The 26,491-nt window shown below is 45.1% G+C and overlaps 1 long non-coding RNA gene across 1 annotated transcript; it reads left to right on the top strand.

The window, feature by feature from the left end:
- Window positions 1-6,160: 6,160 nt before the first annotated feature.
- Window positions 6,161-23,759, top strand: LOC125083543 (uncharacterized). The gene is made up of 3 exons (XR_007122298.1): window positions 6,161-6,227; window positions 6,570-6,679; window positions 23,654-23,759. It is a non-coding gene; the product is annotated as an uncharacterized LOC125083543 (long non-coding RNA).
- Window positions 23,760-26,491: the final 2,732 nt, after the last annotated feature.

Here is a 26,491-nt window from a genome sequence, read left to right on the forward strand (position 1 = left end):
CTATTCCCCTATGTTCATCTGTTTTCTGTTTCAAAGCACTACCACTAAAGCCCCATAATCCTTTATCCTTATTTTACAGCGCAATAAGATCTGTGAATTGAAATCTTTTCCATACACTCGTTTGGTGACAAAACTGACAAAAGGATATTCACGGTCCTCATTTATCCCACATGGCTTGTTGTGGGAAGATGGATGCATTTGATGAAAGACTGTGGCCAGCATCACTCGGTGCCTGTGATACGTGGCATCTATGGTATACGCACCCCACTGCATCTCCCCTCAGCACTCATCCTCAGATGTCAACTCGGGAAACAGGACCGTGATCCCTAGGAATGGGGCATGCCGTCCCAACTCAGGAGCTCCCTGGCAGTTCTAAAAGCACATGATGGAGTCCCCTGCTGTCCAGTGAGGCTCAGCCAGTCCTAATCCCAGATCCACACCTGATGCAGGGCCAGCTCAGCGGGTCACCATCAGCCTGGGTGTCAGTCTACACTGCAGCACCCCAGTGCTTTGAATCCATATGTTAAAAGCAGTGGCTTCCCAGCTGTCATCTTGTGCTTAGCCAACCACCTCCTCTTTCCATTCTTTTATGATCTCCAGAGTGTGGTGACCTCCTTCTAAATATGCTGTCCCATTTCATCATTCAAATTCCTCTCTGGGGAACTGGGACTCATGGCCAGACCAAGACCACTAAAAGTCTTGTGTGAAGTGAACCAATGATCATTTGTGTCTAGCCTGTGTCTGATGGTGCTTTAGAATGTGTGTATAAATGCATGATACACCATCACATGTGTTGCTATAGTGATATGTTGACAGCCAGTATAACTGGTGAACAGGGTCTATTAGAGGAAATGAAACACAGTCTTTTTGGTGGCTAGAAAAGCAAAATGTTATACAAAGAAATAAACAGGGGACCTCATGTGGAGGACCCTGAGCTGAGTCCAGGGAGGCCAAGGTAGGAGAGGCTGCAGGACAGAGGACCGGGGAGGAGGGAGTTGCAGGAAGTCCATGAGGATCACCTGTCTGGCAGCCCTCCAGCGTGAGCACAGTACTGATCAGTGCCTCCGTGTGGGACAGAGTACCCAAGGTGAGGCATAAGTCATTTGAAAGGCTTAGAGGGAACAGTGCCTGCCCCCCATCCACATAGGGCTGGGAATGGTGCTTATTCCCAACAGATAGACTGGAAGAAAAAAAAAAAAACCCTCATAATTCACAGTGGAGGAAGTGGAGTATTCCTTCAGGATTGGGGAACTCGTTAGCCCTGGACTGAGCAGTGCTCTGGGCCACTTCGCAAATCCTGAGAGCAAGACCGGAAATGAGCAAACCGTTTCCAGACTAGATGTATCTCCAAACAAAGCTCAAAATTTATAGGAACATGAAAACATGCCGCAGCCAACAAGGTACAATTCAGAATGTTTGGCATTCCATCAAAGATTTCGAGGTATGCAGGGAGGCAGGGCAATGGCCCTTTAATGAGGAGACCAGTTGATCATTTGAAAATGATCCTGGAAATGCATTGAAAATGGCACAGACGTTAGCATCACTAGAGAAGGAGATGAAAACATTTATTAAAATGGTGGTCCCCAAGTTCAAGACGTTAAGTAGACAAATGGAAAATAGATAAATGACCCAATCTAACTTGAAGAGATGCCAATGTAAATAAAACTGTTTTCTTCATTTCCTTTTCAGATTGTTCATATCTAGTGTTGAGGAACAACTGACTTTTGTCTATCTCTTACCCTGCAACTTTACAGAATTAGTTTATTGACTCTGTTAGTTTTTGTGTGTGGATTGTTAGGGATTTTTCTGCGTATAGGAGCATGTGACCCCCAAAGAAATAGAGTGTCATTGCTTCTCTTCTACACTATTTTTGCTGACCTTCAGTTTTGAGAAACATTTGGGCCAGATGTAAAAGCCTATATAGCCCACCACAGGCCTCCCCCTGGACTCTGCTGGTCAGAGATGAGTGACGACAGACAGGAGGTTCCCTATTTTGAGTCACCTCTACCGAAGGGTCTTGGATCACCATGTGCAACCTCAGCTAGAGAAACAGGTCTGGGGAACCCTTACTCTTTGCAAGTCCATCTCCAAATGGAAGGACCGCAGTGACCCCTGGACACCCCTACAGGGATGGCTCATGGCCCGGGAGCTGCCAAGATGCCAGAGGTCAGAAAAAGACAAATCCCGAAACACCTAGCCCGAAGACCCTGTGTAGACACAGGAGGAGGTTGACGGAGCTACAGGTGCTCTTGTCCAGTGGGATCACATGCCTCAGGCAGCTGCAGGCCTTGGGCGGTCTCTGGGGTTAGATTCTGGAGGCCTCTGAAGGGGACTCTTCTGGAGCATGAGCCCCCTCACCCTCCTGCTCACCATTCTGCTCCAGGCTCAGAAAGGGGAAGCCGTGGAGTCCAAAATGTCGAACCACAGGCTCTTAACACAGGAGTCCTTTCTCCATTATGATTCAGATTAGGACCCAAGCTGCAAGGTTCCACCAACACACCGATTGGGCCATGAGCACTGCTCTCCTGACCAACCTTAGGTGCTCTGGTGGGGTCTAAGCATTTGAGGTTAGTAGCCATGCAGAGCTGAAGCAGCCCTCCCTCCCTCCCTCTCTCCTTCTCTGTCCCCTCCCCTTTTTACTCCAGGTTGCCTACCCTCACCTTCTTTCTTCTACTCAGCCTTCCCCATGCACCACTCTCCCTGCACAAGCATGCCCAGACTGAGGTCACCCCACTGCCCTGAGGTTGGGGGGGAAGTTCAGTGTCTTTCCAGGAGGTGCTGGATGTTTCTAGAACCTTTACCTGGTTCTAAACAGCTGCCATTATAAAGGTTTTTAACAACCACTTTGAACAACTTCTCACACCTCCCCCCATTCTGGGGTTCTTCTAGGACTGAAGACAGGAGTCCACAGTCAAGTCTTGGCCCCCCCAACCACAGACCTCCAGAAGAATGCATCCTTCACAAAGTGGGTGGGTGCCTCCTCGGTGCCAGGTCCTGCTGTGGCTGTATCGTGAGGAAGCCCCAGGTCCCTCCCCATGGAGCCTCCACTGAAGGCTCTAGGGTCGCACGGTGAGGACAGAGCTGGTGACCTTCCCACTGCCCTCCCACACCCCCTGGCTTCGGGTCATTTGCAGTGAATAAAACAGGTGAAGCCAAATAAGAATGGGAAATGGGACTTCAACCTGAGAGACCGTGGTTTTCGCTTGGAGCTTGGTGGCTTTCCCGGCAGCACAGAGCAGGTGGGAGGGCCTCGGGCCCACTTCTACATCATGTGACCCAGCTCATTTTGCTGGGTGTGGAGAGCCCAGTCCCATACCTCCCAAATCACCTCGAGGCAGTCAGTCAGTCCTAGCAGACTGGCACCCTAGCAGATCCTGGCTTCTCCAAAACCCGGGCTCCCCGTGTCTGTTCTGGGGGCGTCACCAGCCAGCAGCCCTGCCCTGCCCTGGCTATGCATTCCAGTGTCAGCCAGCTCTGCCTTCGGGGGGAACAGGTGCATATCTGCAAGCTAGGGCTTGTCATTAGGCACCCTCCTTGTCCTCTGAGAGCCATGACCGGCTTCTGAAGACCCTGGCTGTGCTCAAGGTCTCTGGGGTGGGCTTGGATAAAACTTCTGTACATGAAAAACTCCATTTTGAGAAAAGCTCTATTTCCCTTTTTGAAACACGTAGCTGAGTAGCTTGAACTGGGCAGAAAGACCTTTAAACTGGGCTGGGAGGGGCCGCCATTTTCCAAGGAGCTGCTCTTTAAAATTCAGCAGGATGACTGACAACTGGACCATAAATGTGTCAGTTTGAACAGGAACGTAGCATCAGAAAACTACTTGGAGTGTGGCCATCCAGCGCCCTGAGCCTGTCGGGGGCCGGTGGTCAAGCTGGAGCTCCACAGAGGAGCGCACCTCGCAGCCCAAGGCCAACTGACAGGGTGCTCGCTGTACGGCTGTTGGACACCCCAAGTCGGGGTAACTCAGGACAAGTGGCTGAAGAGGAACATTCTCAGCTGTAGGTTATTAAGGGAGCACCTGAGAGCCTCGAGCAGTGGAAGGGCCGAGTCCCCTCCAAGAAGAGACACCTGGGAAGCCGTGATTGCTGGAGAAGCCCCAGCGCCAAGAGGCAACGGGTCCCCCGAAGAGGAATGACAGTCCTCAGTGTAAAATGAAGCCTCAGAAAGCTACTCAGAGTGTCGGTTTGGGTTAGGCCATATGTCCACAGGCCTGGGGTGTTCCCAGCAGCTCTGGGCCAACTCAGAGCAGGCCAGAATATCTGGGACCTAGAGCAAGGCCACGCCCAGCGAGACTGGATGAAATTGATGGGGGTACTGTGCATCAGACTTTTCTAAGCCTTAAGCTGCATAATTGGGCCTCTTTCCCCTTCGGGAAGAGCTGAAGATCTTGCATTGTCCTCCCGAATTGGGACCTGACCACTGGTTGGGTGGCCTGCGAAAAGCTACACCCAGGGGCCTTGAGCCCTGGAGAAGCTTGGCATCCCCCAACCCTGCCACCAGTCTGCCTAACTAGCGAGTGACTGTCCCCTGTTTAAAGCTCTCATCTCAGCAAGATTTTCGATGGGTGGGCTTCCTGTACCCTGGAGGTTATGCGGGTGGTCGAGGATGGGCCCGAGCTCCACAGGCTGGGCTCAGGGGAGTGGGTTTCACATGAGCGTGTGGCCAGATAAGCCAGGAGAGCCAGGCGTCATGACCAGGAAAGCTATAGGGATAGGCAAGTCACAGGAGCGGGCTGTTCGAGGGTACCCAGCATCTGCCTCATTGGCAGAGCCTGGTGGAAGCTGGCTGGCAGGGGTAACCTTCTTGCAGAGGACCTCTGGGGGCCCTGATTGCTGGAGCAGCTGGAGACCCCATCAAGCAAACAGTCCAAATGGGGACCACACTCAAGCTGTCACCTCTGATAGACTCTTGGGGTTGGGTTCCCACTGGCGAGGAGGCTGTCCTGGTGGTTTGGGACCAGCCTAGCTCCCCAGGCCAGGAGGGCCCCAGATTCCCTACTGAGCGTGCACGAGCCTTGCAGGTTCGGGAGCCAGTGAACAGGGCAAGTGTGCAGAGAGGCCGTGTGTCTGGAACAGGCCTGTGATGGTCCAAAGCTTCCGCCCCATTCCAAGTCCTGTCCTACATTACCTACCCTCTATCCCGAAGGTAAAGCTGGAGGAGTCTGGTCCACTTTGCCTGGGGGGCCTGTGTGGCTGCCAGGATATCCTTCCCTAAGAGAAGCCTGGGGGAGCCTTGACTTCTAAGCTTGGGACCCGATTAGGCAGGTAGCCAGTCCCACTAGGGCCCATCTGTCACCGTTTCAAGCCGCCACCTGGGACAAGTGTTTGGAGCGAGGACGTCTTCCATCCTGCAGGCTGTTGGGGGTGATTTGGGACTGATCTGAATCGCCACAGGCTTGGAGGTCCTCAGCTGGCTGACGGAGTGCAAATGCACATTCTGGAGCTGCCCAAGTCGGGGGACGCAGGGACCTGGGCCTGGGCAAATGTTGGGTGTGGCAGCGTCGCAGGGACTGGCTGTTGGGGGTAAGAGAAATATACCTGCTTCCAAGCCTGAACCTACACCAACAGGCCTGTCTTCCTTGAAACCTGAGTTGGAAGAAACTGAACGGCCTTTCCTGGGTGAGTCTGGGCTGGGTCATCCTCCTATAAGAGACACCTGCGTGCCTTGAGTTCTGGAGAAGGTAGGACTTAATCAGGCAGCCAGTCCAAACGGTGGGGCTGATTGCCACCAGTTTATTGCTTCTCGGGAATATTTAAGGGTTTTAATAATTAAATTGTAGGCCTCAAAGGATATAGCCCCATCTTAAAGTTAGTGGAGGAAAACCTTAAAAAAAAAAAACCCAAACTGCATTGATAAATATTTGTGGGGTTTTGATCCCAGTGGCCTGATGGTTAGGCAGGTGGTTCAGGACCAGCTCTCCCCTCACGGGCGCGGACGGCCCCAGCTGCCCCCGGGGCCGGGGGCTGATGGGGCACTTACTGCGCATGCGCTATCGGGGAGGTTCGCTTCGCCCGCCACTTGGAACAGGGCAAGCGGCTCGAGAAGCTGAGTCTCCAGAGCAGGCTCTCCGGGTTACAGTGCACCTGCCTATTCAAGCCCTGTCCTGCACAGTTGTGCATATCCTGTCTGAGGGCACAGATGGAGGAGTCTGGACTGCCAGGACGCGGCTTGTTCGGCTGCGGGAATCTCCTTCCCTGAGAGACACCTGGGAGCCTTGATTATTGGTAAGTCCGGGTCCCATCAGGCGGCCATTCCAAATGGGGCCTGAGCCTGGCCAGTCGAAGGGTGTGTGTCAGAAAAGTTTATGGGTGGTGGGCTCCTTCCGGTCTGGAAGCTATGCACGTGGTTCAGGACCAACCCAAGCTCTACAGGATTGGATGTCACCAGGCCACCATCTGCGGGCTGAGGGTGCTTTGTGCGCATGCTCCAGCCGCGCAGGTACGCGTAGCCAGGCTTCTGGTCCAGGGCAGCTCTCTGGGGAGGCCAGTCCGCAGGAGTGGGCTAGCAGGGTACACAGCATTTCTTTCCAAGTGCTAATCCACACACATGTACATTTCCCCGTAAAGGAAGAGCTGAGGAATCTGGAAGCCTGGCAAGGGCTGATTCCAGCATGCTGGTATCCTAAGAGACACCTGGGAGCCTTGATGGCTGCAGAAGCGCCGAACTTCAGAAAACCGTAAGTACTCGTGTCTCTCGCGCATTTCAGTGGCTGTCTCAAAAAGGACTCAGGGTGAGCGCCTTCCATGCTTGAGACAATGCAAGGAGTTGGGGAGTCGACTGGTGTATACTGTGCATGTGGGGGCCTACAGGGTCAGGGGAGCCAGGGACTAGGAACAGGCAAGGTCAGGTGAGGTCAGCTGCAAACTTTTGGAGGCGGGCGTAGGGGTGGGGGTGGTACCTTTATCTGGCTGAATCCAAGTCCTAACCTCACCAATGCATCCCCCTGAAGTCGGCTTGCTTTGGGGAAGCAAATCATGCTCAGACTAATTTTGTCTTTGCCAACAATGTCTCTAACACTGGTTCCCTGTGCAGATATCTCCACCCAGTAGCATACAGGGTAATGCCTTTTAATTTACCATTAAAGAATTAATATATTCCAAACTAAGGCTAGGTCAATCCTATTATTCTAGGCAAAGGGAGATGAAAGCAATAAAGTTCAAATGTAGTTGGGATAAGTTTACAGGAGACACCTTTGCCCAATGAGAACGCACCTGCAGCTGCCAGAGCCAGATTAAAAGAGCACATTCGTGGGGAAGGAGGGTGCTGGTGTCCGTGGGCAGATGTATCTCTGAGGGGCCTTTGCTTGGCTTTCCCCACTGCCCATAAAGGGGCCTCCTTTCCCTCGGCAGGAGCTCATTGTTCCAAGGTCTTTGTAGAGAGATTTTAAGTGCAGATTTTGCTTTGCTAGACCGAATGCTCTCAGTCCCCAGAAGCTGTTGGGGTTTACAGTCTAAATGTCCTCTTACCATAGTTCCTTCTCTTGTGTCTTCATTGACACGCTTCCTGTCCCTGCCCCGCCCACCCACCCCCTACGGCTGCGGAGCTACAGAGTTCCTACAGCTGAGAGCAGGTGGGATGATGCCATCCCCTCACAACTTTCTGCACTCTTAGATCAAAACACCTTTACTACTAAAAACAATTTGGGGAGGGGGGCAGAATTCACCAGAAGCAGGTGGATTTGAAATCCTATCAGATCAACACACAATGATCCACTCTGTGATTTCAGATCACTCAGACGGTGATTTACACTAGGACCTGATGCCTTGCACAAATCCAAACCCACAAAAACATCAACCCTCCTGAGATTGCACAGGGCTTATGGTCTTAATCACAATCCCATTTTGTGAGTATTTTTCCTTTGATGCACCTTCTTTGACACTATATTTTAACGACCAGCATCATCAGCAACTATATACCTAAGTATACCAAAGAAATCTTGAACATGGCACCATATCCAATCACCAAACAACCAAAAGTTAAATTTCTTAAGCTAGTCATTTTTAACTTCCTTGATAATCATGTTTTCAAGTAAATATTATTTTTTTAAGATTTTATTTATTTGACAGAGATCACAGGTAGGCAGAGGGAGAGATGGGGAAGCAGATTCCCCGCTGAGCAGAGAACCCGACATGGGGCTTGATCCCAAGACCCTGAGATCATGGCCTGAGCCAAAGGCAGAGGCTTAACCCACTAAGCCACCTAGGTGCCCCTAAATATTATTTTCTTAAGGTCCCCCTCCAGGGGATACAAGCATGCACAGCACTATCAAGTGTGTGTCCAGACACTAGAACATCACAACTCATTTATTTCGAGAATGCATAGTTTTGCTCTCTTTCCATTTCCTGTAGAGTTCTTTTACTGTATTGGCCTCAATTTCCAAATGTTTCTGTACTTGTCCTTGCTTTTCTAACATATGACTTATATTTATTAGGTTAATTTTAGGGGTTCAATGTGAAATATTTCTCTGGTTATTTTAGTAGTTCTTTTATCTTCTCTAGCCTGGAATGATATAATTTCCTTCTATGGTTATGTTCGTGCCCTGTTCAGTTTGTACCCGTCCCACCACGATGTGTCTTTACATTTCCCTTGAGTGAATAGGTTAGGGAGAGCCTTGGCTTAGACCATACCATCCTGGTCCAGTTTCCTATATTATACATCACTGGCTAAGGAGGCATCGAGGCCATATTCATAGGAACTCATACCATAGGGACGGCCAAAGTTCTGAGAGGTATAAAGGCACTTTCACTCCATTCTGCCAACACATCCTTAGGAACATGTTTTCCCTTCTCTCAGAAAGGGGTTTCTATGGCCTATAGGTTCCACTCCCCATCTTTTGATGTTGGGGAAGGACAAAAGTGTGGCACATGATGTCACGTTTCCTTGAAATGCCAATAGTCCGATTTCACAGTTGCTGGAGGAATCACGACCTTCAGGATATGTGGTGTCTCCTTTGCTTCTGGCTGGGTTACCTGGGATCCCGGGTGACCAGGATTGCTCCAAGACCATAAATGCTCTATAATTCTATCTGTTCCTTGTTTCAACCAATCTTAACTACTATGATTGTTAGTCTGCAGTTAGAGAAACATCATTCATGGCAGTTTTTTGGTATTCTGTTATTTTTAGCAATTCCTCCAGCTCCTTAATGTGGAATTCCCATTGCTTTGTTAACATCCATGTGAAATTCACTTCCGGTTTATAACACGCTGCTAATGTTATCCATCTGTGTACCCAGTGATGACAAAGCTGCCGTGGCAATTGAGATCATCTGGTTTCAAAATATTTAAAGCTTAATGTGATTTGATCGATTTGGAATTGAAGAAAAAGTGGCTGCTGTTTTCCTCCTCGTAAGGCTCCTGCAAGTCCAACAAGGAACTGTAAGGGTTTCCTTCTTTTTAGTCACTGTTTTGGGCAGAGGTTGCAAACTGGACATAAATGAAGTTGGATAAAACTGAGCACATGTGGGGGATCTCTGTCTGTCCAGAAAGTCCTGCATATTAAATTTTAAGTCTTAGGCCACTATTGTAGTTCCCAATATGATTTTGAGAGTGTTTATTAACAAAGAATCCCAGATTCTTAGGGCAGAAATCGGTGGTATGAGATTGAAGCCTGATAGATACCACCAAGGATAAAGGTATTAGGTGCTAAGTTTCCTGTGTGTCCTCTGTGCTCATTACTAGGTGTCCCTGTTCTGTTAAAGTCTGGACGCAGTGTCCATGGATCTATTATTAATGATCTCATTCAGGACTCCTTGGGAGCTTCCCAGATGTAATGAGAAGGCGGCCATTGTTGAGAGGACAGGAAGACACCAAAGAAAGAGGCAGGCTTACTAAGCAAGCGCACTTACAGCAAAAGGAATAGAACCCCATACCCACCTGACGCATCTTAAAGGTTTATATAGAGGTCTTAATGGGTTTAGTCTTGTAGACCATCCAGAGGGCCTCAACACCACTTCGCTGTTCAAGGAGTATGTCCTTGGAGCAGCGTCTGGGAGCAGGGAAGGCCAGCAAACCCCACATTTCAAGGCAAGGGGTGGGGTGCCTGGGTCCAGGTCACAGCTAGTGGTGGCCACATCCTCTTGGTGAACTCCCCGAACACTCCACCTTTTGTGACCACCTCTTACAAGTTCACATGCGTGCCTGCCCCCTCTTCAGCAGTGTGCCCTGTGTGGTCAGAAAAGGGGCTTACTAGCCCAGAGGTGGGGCCTGTGGTATCTGTCTGGCTGCGCTGGGGGCAGACACCATGGCAACGACGCAAGAGAGAACACGGATTAAGACCAGGATTCCCAGAATCGGTGACAGCTTTTTCCACCAGGAGTCCCAGGATACCAACCACTGATTTATTAAATCCGAGGCTGGTGGTGAGATCACTTAGGGCATTGACTCGTGTCCTCGTAGGACTTAATAAACCTGATACATTAGCAGATTCAGCAGGTGTCATCACACAGCTCTTGTGAAGCAGGAATCATGTCCAAGGCTATTGTCTTGGGGGACAGCTCTTCTCATTAGAGATGTTTCAGTGGTCAGTAAGGATGGGCTTTTGGAGTGATCCTTTGTGGCTTACTGAGTGGATTAAGTGAGGTCTGTGTGTGCCATATGTGCTGCAATGGCTGCAAAGCCACTGGAGCCAACAAAGATGGCAGCCAGATGAGGGAATCAGTCAAAGATGGAGTGTGCCCGTCTTGCCTCAGGAGAGGGAGGCTGTCAACTGTTGTTACCATGGGACAGGTTCTCCCTGTGCCTAGGGAAAACCCATGATACAGTAGCCCAACCATCCAGATAGGAGCCATGGGCAAAGATTTGTGCCACAAAACCACTGGGCCCCATTTGGGACTACCCAGTAAATACCTGGATGGTATGACCAGTCAGTACCGGACTAGCCACTCTCCTTTCACCGAGAGAACAGCTGCACAGTCCCAGTGGTACCCACTCATGTTTCTGGTAAAATCGGGATGATTTTGTTTAGAGTGATTTTTTTTCCCCCCTGTTTCCAACATAGGGATGCCCAGGTACTCAAAGCTCCTAAGCTCTGGGTAAATCACATAAACCCATCCCAAATCTGAGCATAGCCACTGATGGCTCTGATGGTGGTCTTTCTAGGAACTTTCCAGTCAGCAATTTTTTTTTTTTTACTTTAAAATATCTGTATTTGGAACATGTGGGGTATTATATCTTTTGAAAGTGAACTTATGTCAAGATTTAGATGTAAACTTAAACTTGTACAGGGCAATTTTTTATATTGAAGTGTAGTTGACCTATAATATTAGGTGGTATATAGTTTTATGAAATTTTGTCTGTTTATTAACATATAATGTATTATTTGCCCCAGGGGTACAGGTCTGTGAATCATTGGGCTTATACATTTCACAGCACTCACCATAGCACACACCCTTCCCAATGTCTGTCACCCAGCCACCCTATCCCTACCCCGCTTCCCCCTCAGCAACCCTGTTTGTTTTGTGAGATTGAGAGAGTCTCTTATGGTGTGTCTCCCTCCCCATCCCATCTTGTTTCATTTCCCCCCCCACCCCCTATGACCCCCTGTCCTGCCTCTCAAATTCTTCATATCTGAGAGATCATATGATAATTCTTTCTCTGATTGACTCATTTTGCTCAGCATAATACCCTCGAGTTCTATCCACGTCGTTGCAAATGGCAGGATTTCAGTTTTTGTGATGGCTGCATAGTATTCCATTGTGTATATATATATACCACATCTTCTTTATCCATTTGTCTGTTGATGGACATCTAGGTTCTTTCCATAGTATGGCTATTGTGGACATTGCTGCTATAAGCATTTGGGTGCACATGCCCCTTCAGACCACAACATTTGCATCTTTAGGATAAATACCCAGTAGTGTGATTGCTGGGTCATAGGGTAGCTCTATTTTCAACTTTTTGAGGAAACTCCATGCTGTTTTCCAGAGTGGTTGCACCAGCTACATTCCCACCCACAATGTAGGAGGGTTCCCCTTTCTCCGCATCCTTGCCAGCATCTGTCATTTCCTGACTTGTTAATTTTAGCCATTCTGACTGGTGTGAGGTGGTATCTCATTGTGGTTTTGATTTGTATTTCCCTGATGTCGAGTGATGTGGAGCACTTTTTCATGTGTCTGCTGGCCATTTGGATGCCTTCTTTGCAGAAATGTCTGTTCATGTCTTCTGGCTATGTCTTGATTGGATTATTTGTTCTTTGGGTGTTGAGTTTGATAAATTCTTTGTAGATTTTGGATACTAGCCCTTTATCTGATATGTCATTTGTAAATATCTTCTCCCATTCCGTCAGTTGTCTTTTGATTTTGTTGACTGTTTCCTTTGCTGTGCAAAAGCTTTTGATCTTGATGAAGTCTCAATAGTTCATTTTTGCACTTGCTTCCTTTGCCTTTGATGATGTTTCTAGGAAGAAGTTGCTGCGGCTGAGGTCAGAGAGGTTGCTGCCTTTGTTCTTCTCAAGGATTTTGATGGATTCCTTTCTCACGTTGAGGTCTTTCATCCATTTTGAGTCTATTTTTGTGTATGGTATAAGGAGATGGTCCAGTTTCATTCTTCTCCAAGTGGCTGTCCAATTTTCCAGCACCATTTGTTGGTGCTGGACTGAATTTTTCCATTGGACATTCTTTCCTGCTTTGTCAAAGATTAGTTGACCATAGAGTTGGGAGTCCATTTCTGGGCTCTCTATTCTGTTCCATTGATCTATGTGTCTGTTTTTGTGCCAGTACCATACTGTCTTGATGATGACAGCTTTGAAATAGATCTTGAAGTCTAGAATTGTGATGCCATCAACTTTGGTTTTCTTTTTCAACATTTCTCTGGCTATTTAGAGTCTTTTCTGGTTCCATATAAATTTTAGGATTTTGTGTTCCATTTCTTTGAAAAAATTGATAGTAAAAAATTTGATGGTATTTTGATAAGGGTTGCATTAAATGTGTATATTGCTTTAGGTAGCATAGACATTTTCACAGTATTTGTTCTTCCAATCCATGAGCATGGAACGTTTTTCCATTTCTCTGTGTCTTCCCCACTTTCTTTCATGAGTACTTTATAGTTTTCTGAGTACAGATTCTTTGCCTCTTTGGTTAGGTTTATTCCTAGGTATCTTATGGTTTTTTGGTACAATTATAAATGAGATCGATTCCTTAATTTCTCTTTCTTCTGTCTTGCTGTTGGTGTATAGAAATGCAACTGATTTCTGTGCATTGATTTTATATCCTGACACTTTACTGAATTCCTGTATGAGTTCTAGCAGTTTGGGAGTGGAGTCTTTCGGGTTTTCCACATAAAGTATCATATCATCTGCAAAGAGTGAGAGTTTGACGACTTCTTTGTCAATTCGGATGCCTGTTATTTCTTTTTGTTGTCTGATTGCTGAGGCTAGGACTTCTAGTACTACATTGAATAGCAGTGGTGATAGTGAACATCCCTGCTGTGTTCCTGACCTTAGGGGAAAAGCTCTCAGTTTTTCCCCATTGAGAATGATATTCACTGTGGGGTTTTCATAGATTGCTTTGATGATATTGAGGTAGGTGCCCTCTATCCCTACACTGTGAAGAGTTTTGATCAAGAAAGGATGCTGTACTTTGTCAAATGCCTTTTCAGCATATATTGAGAGTATCATATGGTTCTTGTTCTTTCTTTTATTAATGTATCATATCACATTGATTGATTTGCGGATGTTGAACCAAACTTGCAGCCAGGAATAAATCCCACTTGGTCGTGGTGAATAATCCTTTTGATGTACTGTTGGATCCTACTGGCTAGTATTTTGGTGAGAATTTTTGCATCCGTGTTCATCAAGGATATTGGTCTGTAATTCTTTTTGATGGGGTCTTTGTCTGGTTTGGGGATCAAGGTAATGCTGGCCTCATAAAATGAATTTGGAAGTTTTCCTTCCATTTCTACTTTTTGGAACAGTTTCAGGATAATAGGTATTAAATTTTCTTTAAATGCTTGGTAGAATTCCACTGGGAAGCTGTCTGGCCCTGGGCTCTTGTTTGTTGGGAGATTTTAAATGACTACTTCAATCTCCTTACTGGTTATGAGTCTGTTCAGGTTTTCTGTTTCTTCCTGGTTCAGTTTTGGTAATGTATGTGTCTCTAAGAATGCATCCATTTCTTCCAGATTGTCAAATTTGCTGGTGTATAGTTGCTCATAATATGTTCTTATAATTGTTTGTATTTCTTGGTGTTGGTTGTGATCTCTCCTCTTTCATTCATGATTTTATTATTTTGGGTCCTTTCTCTTTTCTTTTTGATAAGTCTGGCCAGGGGTTTATCAATCTTAGTAATTCTTTTTTTTTTTAAACGTTTTATTTATTTATTTGACAGAGCACAAGCAGGCAGAGTGGCAGGCAGAGGGAGAGAGAGTAGTAGGCTCCCCACTGAGCAAGGAGCCTGGTGTGGCACTTGATCCCAGGACCCTGGGATCATGACCTGAGCCAAAGGCAGCTGCTTAATGGACTGAGCCACCCAGGCATCCCAATCTTAGTAATTATTTCAAAGAACCAGCTCCAAGTTTTGTTGATTGTTCTACCGTTCTTTTGGTTTCTATTTCATTGATTTCTGCTCTGATCTTTATTATTTCTCTTCTCCTGCTGGGTTTAGGTTTTCTTTGCTGTTCTTTCTCCAGCTCCTTTAAGTATAGGGTTAGATTGTGTACTTGAGACCTTATTTATTGAGAAAGACTTGTATTGCTATATACTTTCCTTTCAGGACTGCCTGTGCTGTTTCCCAAAGATCTTGAACGGTTGGGTTTTCATTTTCATTTGTTTTCATGATTTTTAAAAATTCTTCTTTAATTTCCTGGTTGACCTGTTCATTCTTCAGTAGGATGCTCTTTAGCTTCCATGTATTTGGGTTCTTTCCAACTTTCCTCTTGTGATTGAGTTCTAGTTTCAGAACTATGTGGTCTGAAAATATGCAGGGAATGATCCCAGTCTTTTGGTACCAATTGAGACCTGATTTGTAACCCAGGATTTGATCTATTCTGGAGAATGTTCCAAGTGCACTAGAGAAGAATGTGTATTCTGTTGCTTTGGGATGGAATGTTCTGAATATATCTGTGATGCATCTGGTCCACTGTGTCATTTAAAGCCTTTATTTCCTTGCTGATCTTTTGCTTAGATGATCTGTCCATTTCAGTAAGGGGGGTGTTAAAATCCCCTACTATTATTATATTATTGTTGATATGTTTCTTTGATTTTATTATTAGCTGGTTTATATAATTGGCTGCTCCCATCTTAGGGACATATTTCAAATTGTTAGATCTTCTTGTTGGACAGACCCTTTAAGTATGATATTGTCCTTCCTCATCTCTTACTATAGTCTTTGGCTTAAAGTCTAATTTATCTGATATAAGTATTGCCACCCCAGCTTTCTTTTGATGTCCATTAGCATGGTAAATTGTTTTCTACTCCCTCACTTTAAATCTGGATGTTTCTTTGGGTCTAAAATGAGTTTTTTGTAGACAGCATATCAATGGGTCTTGTTTTTTTATCCATTGTGATACCCTGTGTCTTTTGATTGGGGCAGTTAGCCCATTTACATTCAGGGTAAGTATTGACAGAAATGAATTTAGTGCCATTGTATTGCCTATAAAGTGACTGTTACTGTATATTGTCTCTGTTCCTTTCTGGTCTATGTTATTTTTAGGCTCTCTCTTTGCTTAGAGGACCCCTTTCAATATTTCCTGTAGGGCTGGTTTTGTGTTTGCAAATTCTTTTTGTTTGTCTTGAAAGCTTTGTATCTCTCCTATTTTCAATGACAGCCGAGCTGGATATAGTATTCTTGGCTGCATATGTTTCTCATTTAGTGCTCTGAATATATCGTACCAGTCCTTTCTGGCCCACCAGATCTCTGTGGATAGGTCTGCTGCCAATCTAATATTTCTACCATTGTTTGGTACAGAGCTGCTTTCAGGATTTTCTCTTTGTCACCAAGACTTACAAGTTTTACTATTAGATGATGGGGTGTGGACTTATTTTTACTGATTTTGACAGGGGTTCTCTGTGCCTCCTGTGTGTGTTTTTTTTTTAAAGATTTTATTTATTTATTTGACAGAGAGAAATCACAAATAAGCAGAGAGGCAGGCAGAGAGAGAGGAGGAAGCAGGCTCCCTGCTGAGCAGAAAGCCCGACGCGGGGCTCGAACCCAGGACCTGGGATCATGACCTGAGCCGAAGGCAGCGGCCTAACCCACTGAGCCACCCAGGCGCCCCTACCTCCTGTGTTTTGATGCTTGTTCTCTTTGCCGAATTAGGGAAATTCTCTACTACAATTTGCACCAATATACCTTCTGCCCCCCTCTCTCTTTCTTCTTCTTCTGGGATCCCAATTATTCTAATACTGTTTCATCTTATGGTATCACTTATCTCTTGAATTCTCCCCTTGTGGTCCAGTAGTTGTTTGTCTCTCTTTTGCTCAGTTTCTTTCTTCTCCATCATTTGGTCTTCTGTATCACTAATTCTCTCTTCCGCCTCATTTATCCTAGCAGTAAGAGCCTCCATTTTTTATTGTACCTCATTAATAACTTTTTTGATGTCAACATGGTGAGATTTTAGTTCTTTTATTTCTCCAGAAAGGGATTTTAATTTCTCCAGAAAAGGATTCTCTAAAATCTTCCATTCTAAAATCGTCCTCGAATCTTTTTTCAAGCCCTGCTAGCACCTTGATAATTGTCATTCTGAACTCAGTTCTGACATATTACTAATGTCTATATTGATTAGGTCCCTAGCCATCAATACTGCCTCTTGTTCTTTTTTTATGTGGGTTTTTCTGCCTTGTCATTTTATCCAGATAAGAATAGATGAATGAGAGACAAAATACTAAAAGGGTACCAACAACCCCAGAAAAATATACACTAACCAAATCAGAAGAGACCTGAAACTGGGTGAAGAATAAAGGCAGGGGGGAGAAAATATATAGAAAATATATATTAGATTGGTGAATAGACTACAGCCCCACACTTGATTTTGGGTGTATTTTGGTCTGTTATAGAAAAAACTACCTCCCAAAATTTTAAAGAAAGAAAAAGTTATCTGTATATACAAAAATAAGGGTAAACACAATGAAAGGATGGAATATGACTGTAAAGATGAAAATTAGAAAACAATTCTAAGAAAGGAATTGATAAGATAAGTTGGGGGCGCCTGGGTGGCTCAGTGGGTTGGGCCGCTGCCTTCAGCTCAGGTCGTGGTCTCGGAGTCCTGGGATAGAGCCCCGCATCGGGCTCTCTGCTCTCTCGGGGAGCCTGCTTCCTCCTCTCTCTCTGCCTGCCTCTCTGCCTGCTTGTGATCTCTCTGTCAAATAAAAAAAAAAAAATAAAAAAAAAAAAGATAAGAAGTTGGTTGAAACGTCTGAGGACCACCATATATTAGAGTCCATCCAGCTCTAGTATCTGTCAGAACTGTTACCCTTTATTTCTGGAGGACTAGTGAATAATGAGCTCACCATTGACACCTCCAATGGCCTCCAGTGGTCTTCTCCTGGAGGCAGTCTTGGCCTACATCCTAGACCTGGGGAAGAGAGGCACCCACTCTGCATAAGACTGTATCCCTGAGGTCTTTCATGGAAGAGTGAGGCGTCAGGAATGGTAGGGGCAGATGGGGCAAATGTGAACTGTTGTTCAGTTTTTGTCTTTCCATAGGCTGACCAGCACAGTGTTGGGTTGTTGGGTAGTTCCAGAGAAGGGAAGGTGCTGCGGCAATGGGGTCAAACCACATTTACTTGTGGGTTACTATTACTGGAGACTTTATAGCAAACTGGGAGAGCTTTTGACTTTCCAAGCTTCCTCTGTGTCCTGGGTCCTCCCACAGCCTGTACCCATTCCTGGGATTTGTCCATTTTCTGCAGGAAAGCAATGGATTGCCCATTATAAATGTCTTGTCCCACAACTGAGCTCAGCATGGATACCAGTATTTCATAGCAGGAGCTATGGTAAGGCTGAAGAATCTTGACCTTCATTCCTGCAGTGAATGTGGCTTAATCATGGCCTTCAAAGATAGGGATGTAGGATGCTTGTCTCACCCTCGACTCCCTAAGAATGTGTTGTACCTCCTCTACAGATTTTCAGCATCCCACATGTCCAGGGAGGTCCTCACTTACGATCCAATCTATAAGTGAGTGAGTACCTTTCCCCCACCCCAGCACAGTGCAGGGGCTGCCAGAGGGCAGGGTGTGTGGTGGTGGTGTTCATTTTCTGTGCCTCCTGCCCAGTCAGAAAAATGCCATTAAACCCTGTATCCTGTAGTTGCACTAACCACGCCTGGATATTTCTGGCCTTTTGTTGGAACTTGGCAGCTGTACTAATAATCTCAGGGGAGTATGTTCTCTCAGTTCATATTCCTGAGCTAGGGGGTGCCTGCTGGCTAGGTTGCATTGGTATGATTTTGTTTCCTTTGTATCAGGGATTGGATGGCCTGGGGCATTTTGTCTACTTCACTGTCAGTCACCATACCTGGCCCTTCAATTTCCTCAATTTTCCTCACAGTTGGCCCCTCTTAGTGTCCCAACTGGGCTTGGTTCCATGGGCGCAGGCCTTAATTGTCAAGAGATCTTGTTCTTCTAGCTTTGCAGAACGACGTGCAAAGGCCCAATTTATCATCCTGCTCTTTTCCACCTTGCCTGTAGACCCTAAAGCCAACATAGTGATGGACACACACATTCTTCCCTAACCTCCACTCTCCTTCCAAATTTCTAACTTGAGCTTTAGCCTCTGACTGGCATCATCAGTAGGGAGCCAAACTGCCCACAAGAGAGGGAGCCCACTGCACAGCCATGCCCTTCCCCTCTCTGCTGTAGTGCACTTGGCACAGTTCCTCCAACAAGTGAATTAGAATGGCTGGTATTTTCAGGTTGTCCCTACACTCATGCAGTGGTCCACAACTATGTAACATATGGGACTTCACCCCCACACAGAGGTCCCTGACCACTCGAGACTTCTCCTGCAGATGCCTCTTTCCCAAGGCCCATGTCTTTTGTCCTGTCCTTGGCTCACCAATCTTGGGCTGCAGACTCCTCAGGAACTTCCCATGTATGATCTGATACTGGCCCCTGTACTCAGAGGACAGGGAAAGGCTGAAGAAAGAGACAGCCTCTCCAGGATGGAAGGTGGCAGGTTTAGTAAGCAAGGGAACGGACGCACAGGTTTGTTTGGGCAGCAGGAAGATGAGTGTGTCTCTAACTGGATTGCCTCATCTTAATGTTTATGTAGAGGCCTTAACTGGGTTCAGCCACATATACTACCCAGAAGGTCTCAACACATCACTGTCTCAAGGTCATGGCCTAGGAGGGGCATCTGGGAGCAGGGAAGGCAAATGGCACCCATATTTCAAGGGCAGTGGTATGGAGAGCCTCTGATCACCCAGGTCTGGTTCTGATGATTGAGTGTTCACACCTTCTAGACAACTAGAAGGTTGGCTATGGATTCAACAGTGTAAACTGGGAGTGTCGTAAATCGTCAATTTTCTGGCCTATAAATATTCGAAGGTGCAGTGGTACAGATGCATCAACTGCTCCTCCGCGATCAAATGCGGCCCACAAAGTAATTCAGGGATTCAGTCATGGTTATTTTCACAGAATCTCCACCATGTGTCCAATGCTGCATTCAGTTCAGTAAGATAAGGGCAAAGTGTAGAAGTTGGTCCCTCATAGTCTTGGTATTGACACTGGGTTATAATACCAAGATCCAGTTAGTAGTCCGGCCAACCTCATCCTCCAGCTCAGTGTATAATTAGGGCTGTTGTTCGCCGGCTTGGTTGATCCTTGTGGTGATTGAAGTGAAGGTTTCCATTGCTTCATCAGATTCGCTACATATCTGGTTTCTCAAGTGGTTGACGGTTTCCCAGAGTGAGCAGACAGTGCTGATAGCAAAGGTTGGAGTGGAAGGGCTGGTTTGGGCATGTTGGGGGTGTCGGTGATGCTGGTGAGTCCTCTGTTATAATAAGGTGACCAGGAGATGTACAGGATGTCCCAGACAATGGAGTTGTACCTGGACCAGAAAGGTGGTGTTCCAATTCAGAACAGTGGTATGACCGCTCTTTCTGGAGCTGTTAGATTGGCTACAGTGACAAGTCAGTGGGTACTGTGGTCAGCTAGTGGTTTCATGCCTGCCACATAAAGATAATGTCCTTTAAGTTTTTAATTCTCTCTTGTTCTTGCCACTTAAGAAACCTATACTTATTATGGCCATGAATGCTGATGCTGACTTAAGCGTACCTGCCTTACATCATGCTAGGCTAAATATTAGGCACCTAGTGTTAATACAATAAAAGATGGTGTTCTTCATGCCTGAAATTTTTCTAGGGCCATCATAGTATTTTTTGTAATTTCATTTAATATGCCTCTTCCTTTAGTCACCCAGTTGGTTTTATTAATGTCAGGTGCTATAGTTTTCCCAGTACTGTGTACATCACTGTGTTTTTAATGTGTTTCTTTTCAGTTAGATTCTGGGGTGTTGTTAGTGTTCGTTATTATCTCCGTGGGTGTCTGCACTATTCATTCAACAGAGGTTTTTCCATTCTTCCTATGTCTATGGTTTACAGATCTTATAGCCTCCCAGATTGCTCTAGTCCAAGCTTTCTTATCTAGATTGTTAGTAAGCAACCTAGAACTTGCCGGAGCAAGTCACTCTACCTTTCAGTTCAACCAGAGGCAGATGGATAAGTGGGAGCTCCATGCTATGCCTTGTTCTTCAGCCCATTCTTGTATTCTCTTTCCTGTGTGGTGGGTGCACTGATCTGATCTGATGATGGTTGAGATACCATAGCAAGCAATCCAGCTTTCTAATGCTCTTGTGTTGGTTTTTAAAATCATTTTTCTGGGGCGCCTGGGTGGCTCAGTGGGTTAAGCCTCTGCCTTCGGCTCAGGTCATGATCTCAGGGTCCTGGGATCGAGGCCCGCATTGGGCTCTTTGCTCAGCTTCCTCCTCTCTTTCTGCCGGCCTCTCTGCCTACTTGTGATCTCTCTCTCTCTCTCTCTGTCAAATAAATAAATAAAATCTTTTAAAAAAATAATTTTTCTGGCAAGGAGAGGGGAAACCTATTCCTGACCATGTGTCTACAATGGTACATGCATATAGTTTATTCCCTGATATAGACAAGGTTTTTTTTTTTTTTTATAACCAATTTGTATCATTTGGAAGGGTCTGTCAGCTTTGACCTAATCTGGAGTATTTGTTAATGACATTCAACCTTTAACTTTTTAAAGTTTAACCTTTAACACATGTCTTTATTTGAAAGTGGAGGTGTTTGGTAAGGATATAGATGTTCCTTGCCTCCAACCATGTTCTCCTGCTGTGTTTGCCAGCATAACCTGTTGGGTGCCATGCAGGTGCCTATGCAGTGGTCCCATCAACTGACATATCCATGTGTTTAGGTTTCATGTTCCATTGTCCTTCTTGTTTATTTCTATATGGTTGTATTTTGAATTGCTTTCCTCCTTAGTCATACATCATTGTATTGTGTAAGACCAACTTTAGGAATCTTTGCCTTATTCATTTTTCTAGTGAGTTTTGTCTACCTGGTTATTAAGTTTGGTTAGTTCAGAGTTGTCCTTCTGATTGCAGAGACGTGTGATGAAGATGGAGATGTCAGCCAGTGCTCTTTCTGACATAAGTCCTTACCTCATATGTTCTTCTGTCCTATTTTCCAGTCATTTTCTACTATGTTCCTGACTTAACACTAGCTATTCCCCATGAGTCTGAGAAAAGCTAAACTTCATTCTGATTTTTCTTAACAGAGTCTTCAGTTGACAATTCCATGGCTCTTCAGTGTATTGTGCTGATTCTGGTTATGATTAGTTTTCAAGGCAATAACCTGGCAACTATTCTGGATGGTGTCGTGGAGGTTGGTCCATCTGGAAGCCATGCGATGTTGAGTTCTGTGGACCATGGTGCTTCCCATTGCCCATGTGCTCAGGCTTGGATGGTCTCACCTTTCAGGAATACTGGCATTGTTGAGATTTCCTCCATTAATGCAGAGGGTCAACCTTCCATCTCTATGTTCCACTCACATGTGTACCATTTCCATGTAAGCTGATGGTCAAGAGTAGTTCCCCTTTGTTTGTCAAAGGTCTGCTTTACCCACTCCAGCATAGACTCTTAGAGTTGAAGCATCATTGGTTTATTTTCTGTTAGTGGCTCTGCAATTTGTAGGGACTCCATGCGTGCCATTGTGAGTCTTTCCATTAATTGGTGTCTGTTCTTCCTAGTCCAAAACCCAGTTGGGTAAAACTTGGGGTTCCAGGCCCTTGTGAGTGTGAGCACTCTAGCATATTCTCAGAGTCCTCATTAGCTAGTGCCAAGGTATTACAAATTCCAACAACATTTTCCAAGTAAATAAAGGTTGCCTCTTGAGTCTCTGTCCATGTAGTTCCCTATTCTTTCTCCTCTTTCACAAATGTGTTTTAGTATTATCCCCATGTGTGGTTTGTGCTGTTTCCTTTCAGTCCTATCAGTTTCTGAGCTGCTTCTTTGTAGTAGGAGGTAGTATACAATCTTTCTTGCTTATGACTGAAACTGGTATTTTTTTGCCTTCAGAGGACAAAATTATGTCTAGAAACTTTACTATAATATGGTGGCCTTTACTTCAGTTGATTGTCCATCCTCTGAGTTTTAGGTATTCAGCGAACTCTATTTTTGCTCTGGTCTGTTCTTATTACCACCATACATAAGGATGTCATCAATATAGGAAATACTGGTTTGTGTATGTGTGTAGTATTTTTGGGAAAGGCCTGGATGTATTCTGTTAGAAGGTCGTGGGCTCTCACTGGACTGATACGGTATCTTTGAGTTAACCTAGGAAAGACATTAGCATATTGATTACTTTGAATTAAACTTAAGAAACGGCCAGTGCAAGAATACCCTGTCTCCAGAAAGCAGGAAATCAGTCTCATGTGAAGGGTACCCTCCCTGTACCAGGAAGTAGACAGATACTTTGACCTCCAAAGATAGGGCATGCTGAGCTGATGAGGCTATATGAATAAACCTTGTTACTTTTACTAATTTATTACCCCGTCCCAAATTCAGTTTAGATTTTCTTATTAATTGAAGTTCCCAAACATAAGTTTTCTTTGTCCCATCAAGTCCTCACAGGTTTATTGTTTGTCTAAAGAGTATGGGGGCATTTGGTGGTGCAGTTAGTTAAACACCCAGCTCTTGGTTTCGGTTCAGGTTGTGAGATCAAGCCCTGTGTTGGGTTCCACGCTCAGCGTGGAGTCTGCTTCAGATTCTCTTTCCCTCTCCCTCTGCCTCTCTGGCTTGAGATCTCTTTCTCCCTCTTTAAAACAAATAAATAAATCTTTCAAAAAAAATGAAGAGTATAAATGCTGCCTGCCTTGGCCATTTCTTTGGGTTTCACCTTTAATATTGGGCTTCCACAGATGCCTGGGTGGCTCAGTGGGTTAAGCCTTTGCCTTTGGCTCAGGTCATGATCTCAGGGTCCTGGGATTGAGTCCCGCATTGGGCTCTCTGCTTAGCAGGGAGCCTGCTTCCTCCTCTCTCTCTCTCTCTCTCTCTGCCTCTCTGCCTGCCTCTCTGCCTACTTGTGATCTCTGTCAAATAAATAAATAAATAATTTTTAAAAATTGGGCTTCCATGTGCATGTATTTAAAGTTTGGGTTTTTTCCCCCTTGTTAATTTTTCTCATGTCAATTTGATTCCTAGACTAGCTAGAAGAACCTTAAAGAGTAAATGGAAAATGTCCTCCCCAAGTGGTGGCATAGTCAGCAGGATAAACTTTAACTGGCTGGACACTGAGTGACCTAGGACATCTGATTGGCAGCTGGCAGAAGGTAAGAAGCCTCCCAGAACTCAGCCTGCAGGTCTAATGGAAGCAAGAGTGGTGAGAGACCTTTCTCATTACTTTCTAAATTTAGACAAGTAGGAGAAAAATGTGTGGAATGAGCTCCTTGAGCTTCATGACTCTGGTAAATTTGGTAGATTGCTTTTTGACTCACCCATTTCCTCCCAGAAATGGTCACTGTCTTTTGTGCATTTGTCATAGGAAGGAATGACCATAAGTGGGGAGGGGGAAGGCATGCATATGACCTGTAAACCTTCTGTTCAGGCCAGCCTCACAGACTGGCGAGTTCACAGTTCTCACTGTGATAAGCCTGTTTACACAAGCTTCGTAGTTGGTCCCCTGTGTGGAAACTAGATGACACGTTCCTTGTGTCTTGTTCTATGTCCTAAGAACATGGTTTTGTGATCTGTGAGAATATTCTCTCTGGTCTCTGTCATCTGGACAGTGCAGTTACCAGGGTGCGCTTTGGTGGTTTATCAGATGGACTAAATGGACCAGAGTTGCAAAACACACAGTCACAAGCAGCCCTCTTCGGCCATGCCAGCTCTCAGAGGAGGTTGTTGTGGAGGTCCCAGTCCATAAGGAGGCTTGGTCATTTCAAACTTTGTTGCTTGTTAGTACTGGAGCTGAGTAGGCTATATGAACAAACCTCATCGCTTTTGCTAATTTATTACCCCAATCCAAACTCAGTTTAGCCTTCCGTATTAACTGAAGCTCCCAAACTTAAGTTTTCTTTGTCCCATCGAGTAGCACTTGCCAGTGTCACAGATGAGTGGGCCTGTGACTGGAGGCATCATACATTCATGGTAGAATGGGGACACCATTTTCAATACACTATCCTTACCACCTGTATAATAGAGATCTTTGCTTTCGTAAACTATTTTTAGGAGTAAACTTTGGGATTATGGGGGCTGTATCATGGATGCCCTCTCCAGGGACACCCCTTGTATCCATGGTCTAAGCCCCGAAGTTACCTCCGAGTCTTTTCGTTAAAAACCTCATTAGTTTCAGCCACTATTGGTTAACAGGAGCCAACTCATCAGTGGCCAGATGATGAATCCTTCAAATTTGAGAGAAAACAAATTCTTTGTAGAGAGTTTTCAATGGTCTTATTAATGTAACAGTTAGCCTTAAGGAATCCCTTGACAAGAGGAAGCAACAGAAATGAGAATTACGACCAAAATTATTGTCCATATCCAATGTAAAGCCCCCCTCACAAAGTCTGGCCCCCACGTGTCTCGTTTAACTTGCCTTTCCCGACAAGATTTACAGAGAACACTCTGGTAATCTCCAGGCCCAAAGCATACAGGTTAGCTACGCATGCGCAAGAAGCAATTAATTTAGAGACAGGTCAGTCCCTTGATGTTCAGACTGCTGTGCTGTCCAGTACTGTAGGGGAATTACAAACAACTGTTTTTGTCTTGCAAACCCCTAAGAAACCAGAAATGGGGGGGCACCTGGGTGGCTCAGTGGGTTGGGCCGCTGCCTTCGGCTCAGGTCATGATCCCAGGTCCTGGGTTCGAGCCCCGCATTGGGCTTTCTGCTCAGCGGGGAGCCTGCTTCCTCCTCTCTCTCTGCCTGCCTCTCTGCTTACTTGTGATTTCTCTCTGTCAAATAGGTGAAATCTTTAAAAAAAAAAAAAAAAAAAAAGAAACCAGAAATGGAAACCCAGAAGTAAGTCAAACCTGCCTGTATTTACCAATCCTTAAACCTTGCCTATTCCTCTCAAACTGCTTTGTAGGCATTATAATAAATGAGGATATTGGAACAACATTGTCCTATACTTAAGAGAAGGAAGAACAATTTTAAATAGCAATGACCTTGAAACACTTAGAACAAAAAATTTACATTCTCCATGCCTTGAAGTTCTAAATCTTACCATGTTTTTTAAGTGTAAACACAGCCCACGGTTGTCTGAGAGAAGGAATAAGTCCTTTTTAAAAATACAATTTGCAAAAATGGCTCTCCTTCGCACCCTCTGAGCTATAGCCTTCTTAAGGTTATTTCCAGGGACAGATACAAGTCTAAAATACTCCACAAATACTAAAAGACTTTAAACCATCTGAGCAAGTAAACTTAATTTATTCCAACTGATATTTTTAAACCATTTGAGTTTCGTATTGTATTAAAACAGAAACTTTAGCATCTCTGTGTTTGTATGCAGGTGTAAGTTTTTATGTTGCAGATAAGGGATTTTTCTACCTGCAAATGGTATTGCCAAAATTTATGTGTAAAAGAGCTCTGCTTAATTGGATTAAAGAAAGTTAAGTACCTATATAAATTTAGTAATCCTAAAAATTCTCAAAAATATAATAGAAACTAAAGCCACATGAATTTTGGGTTCATATGATCTGGGGAAATATTTTAGGTTTTTTTTCCCCAAATTTTTATTTAAATTCTAGTGAGTTAACATACAGTACAATATTGGTTTCAAGAGTAGAATTCAGTGATTCTTTAGTTGCATACAACACCCAGTGCTCATCATAACAGGTCCTTAATACCCATCACTCATCTAGCCCATCCCCCATCCATCTCCCTCCATCAGCCCTGACTTTGTTCTCTAAGAGTCTTTTATGATTTGTCCCCCCCATATGTTCATCTGTTTTGTTTCTTAAATTCCACGTATGAGTGAAATCATACAGTATTTGTCTTTCTCTGACTTATTTCACTTAGCATAATACATTCTAGTTCTAGCCACG

This window comes from Lutra lutra, chromosome 13, assembly GCF_902655055.1.
Source record: "Lutra lutra chromosome 13, mLutLut1.2, whole genome shotgun sequence".
Classification (NCBI taxonomy): Eukaryota; Metazoa; Chordata; class Mammalia; order Carnivora; family Mustelidae; genus Lutra; species Lutra lutra.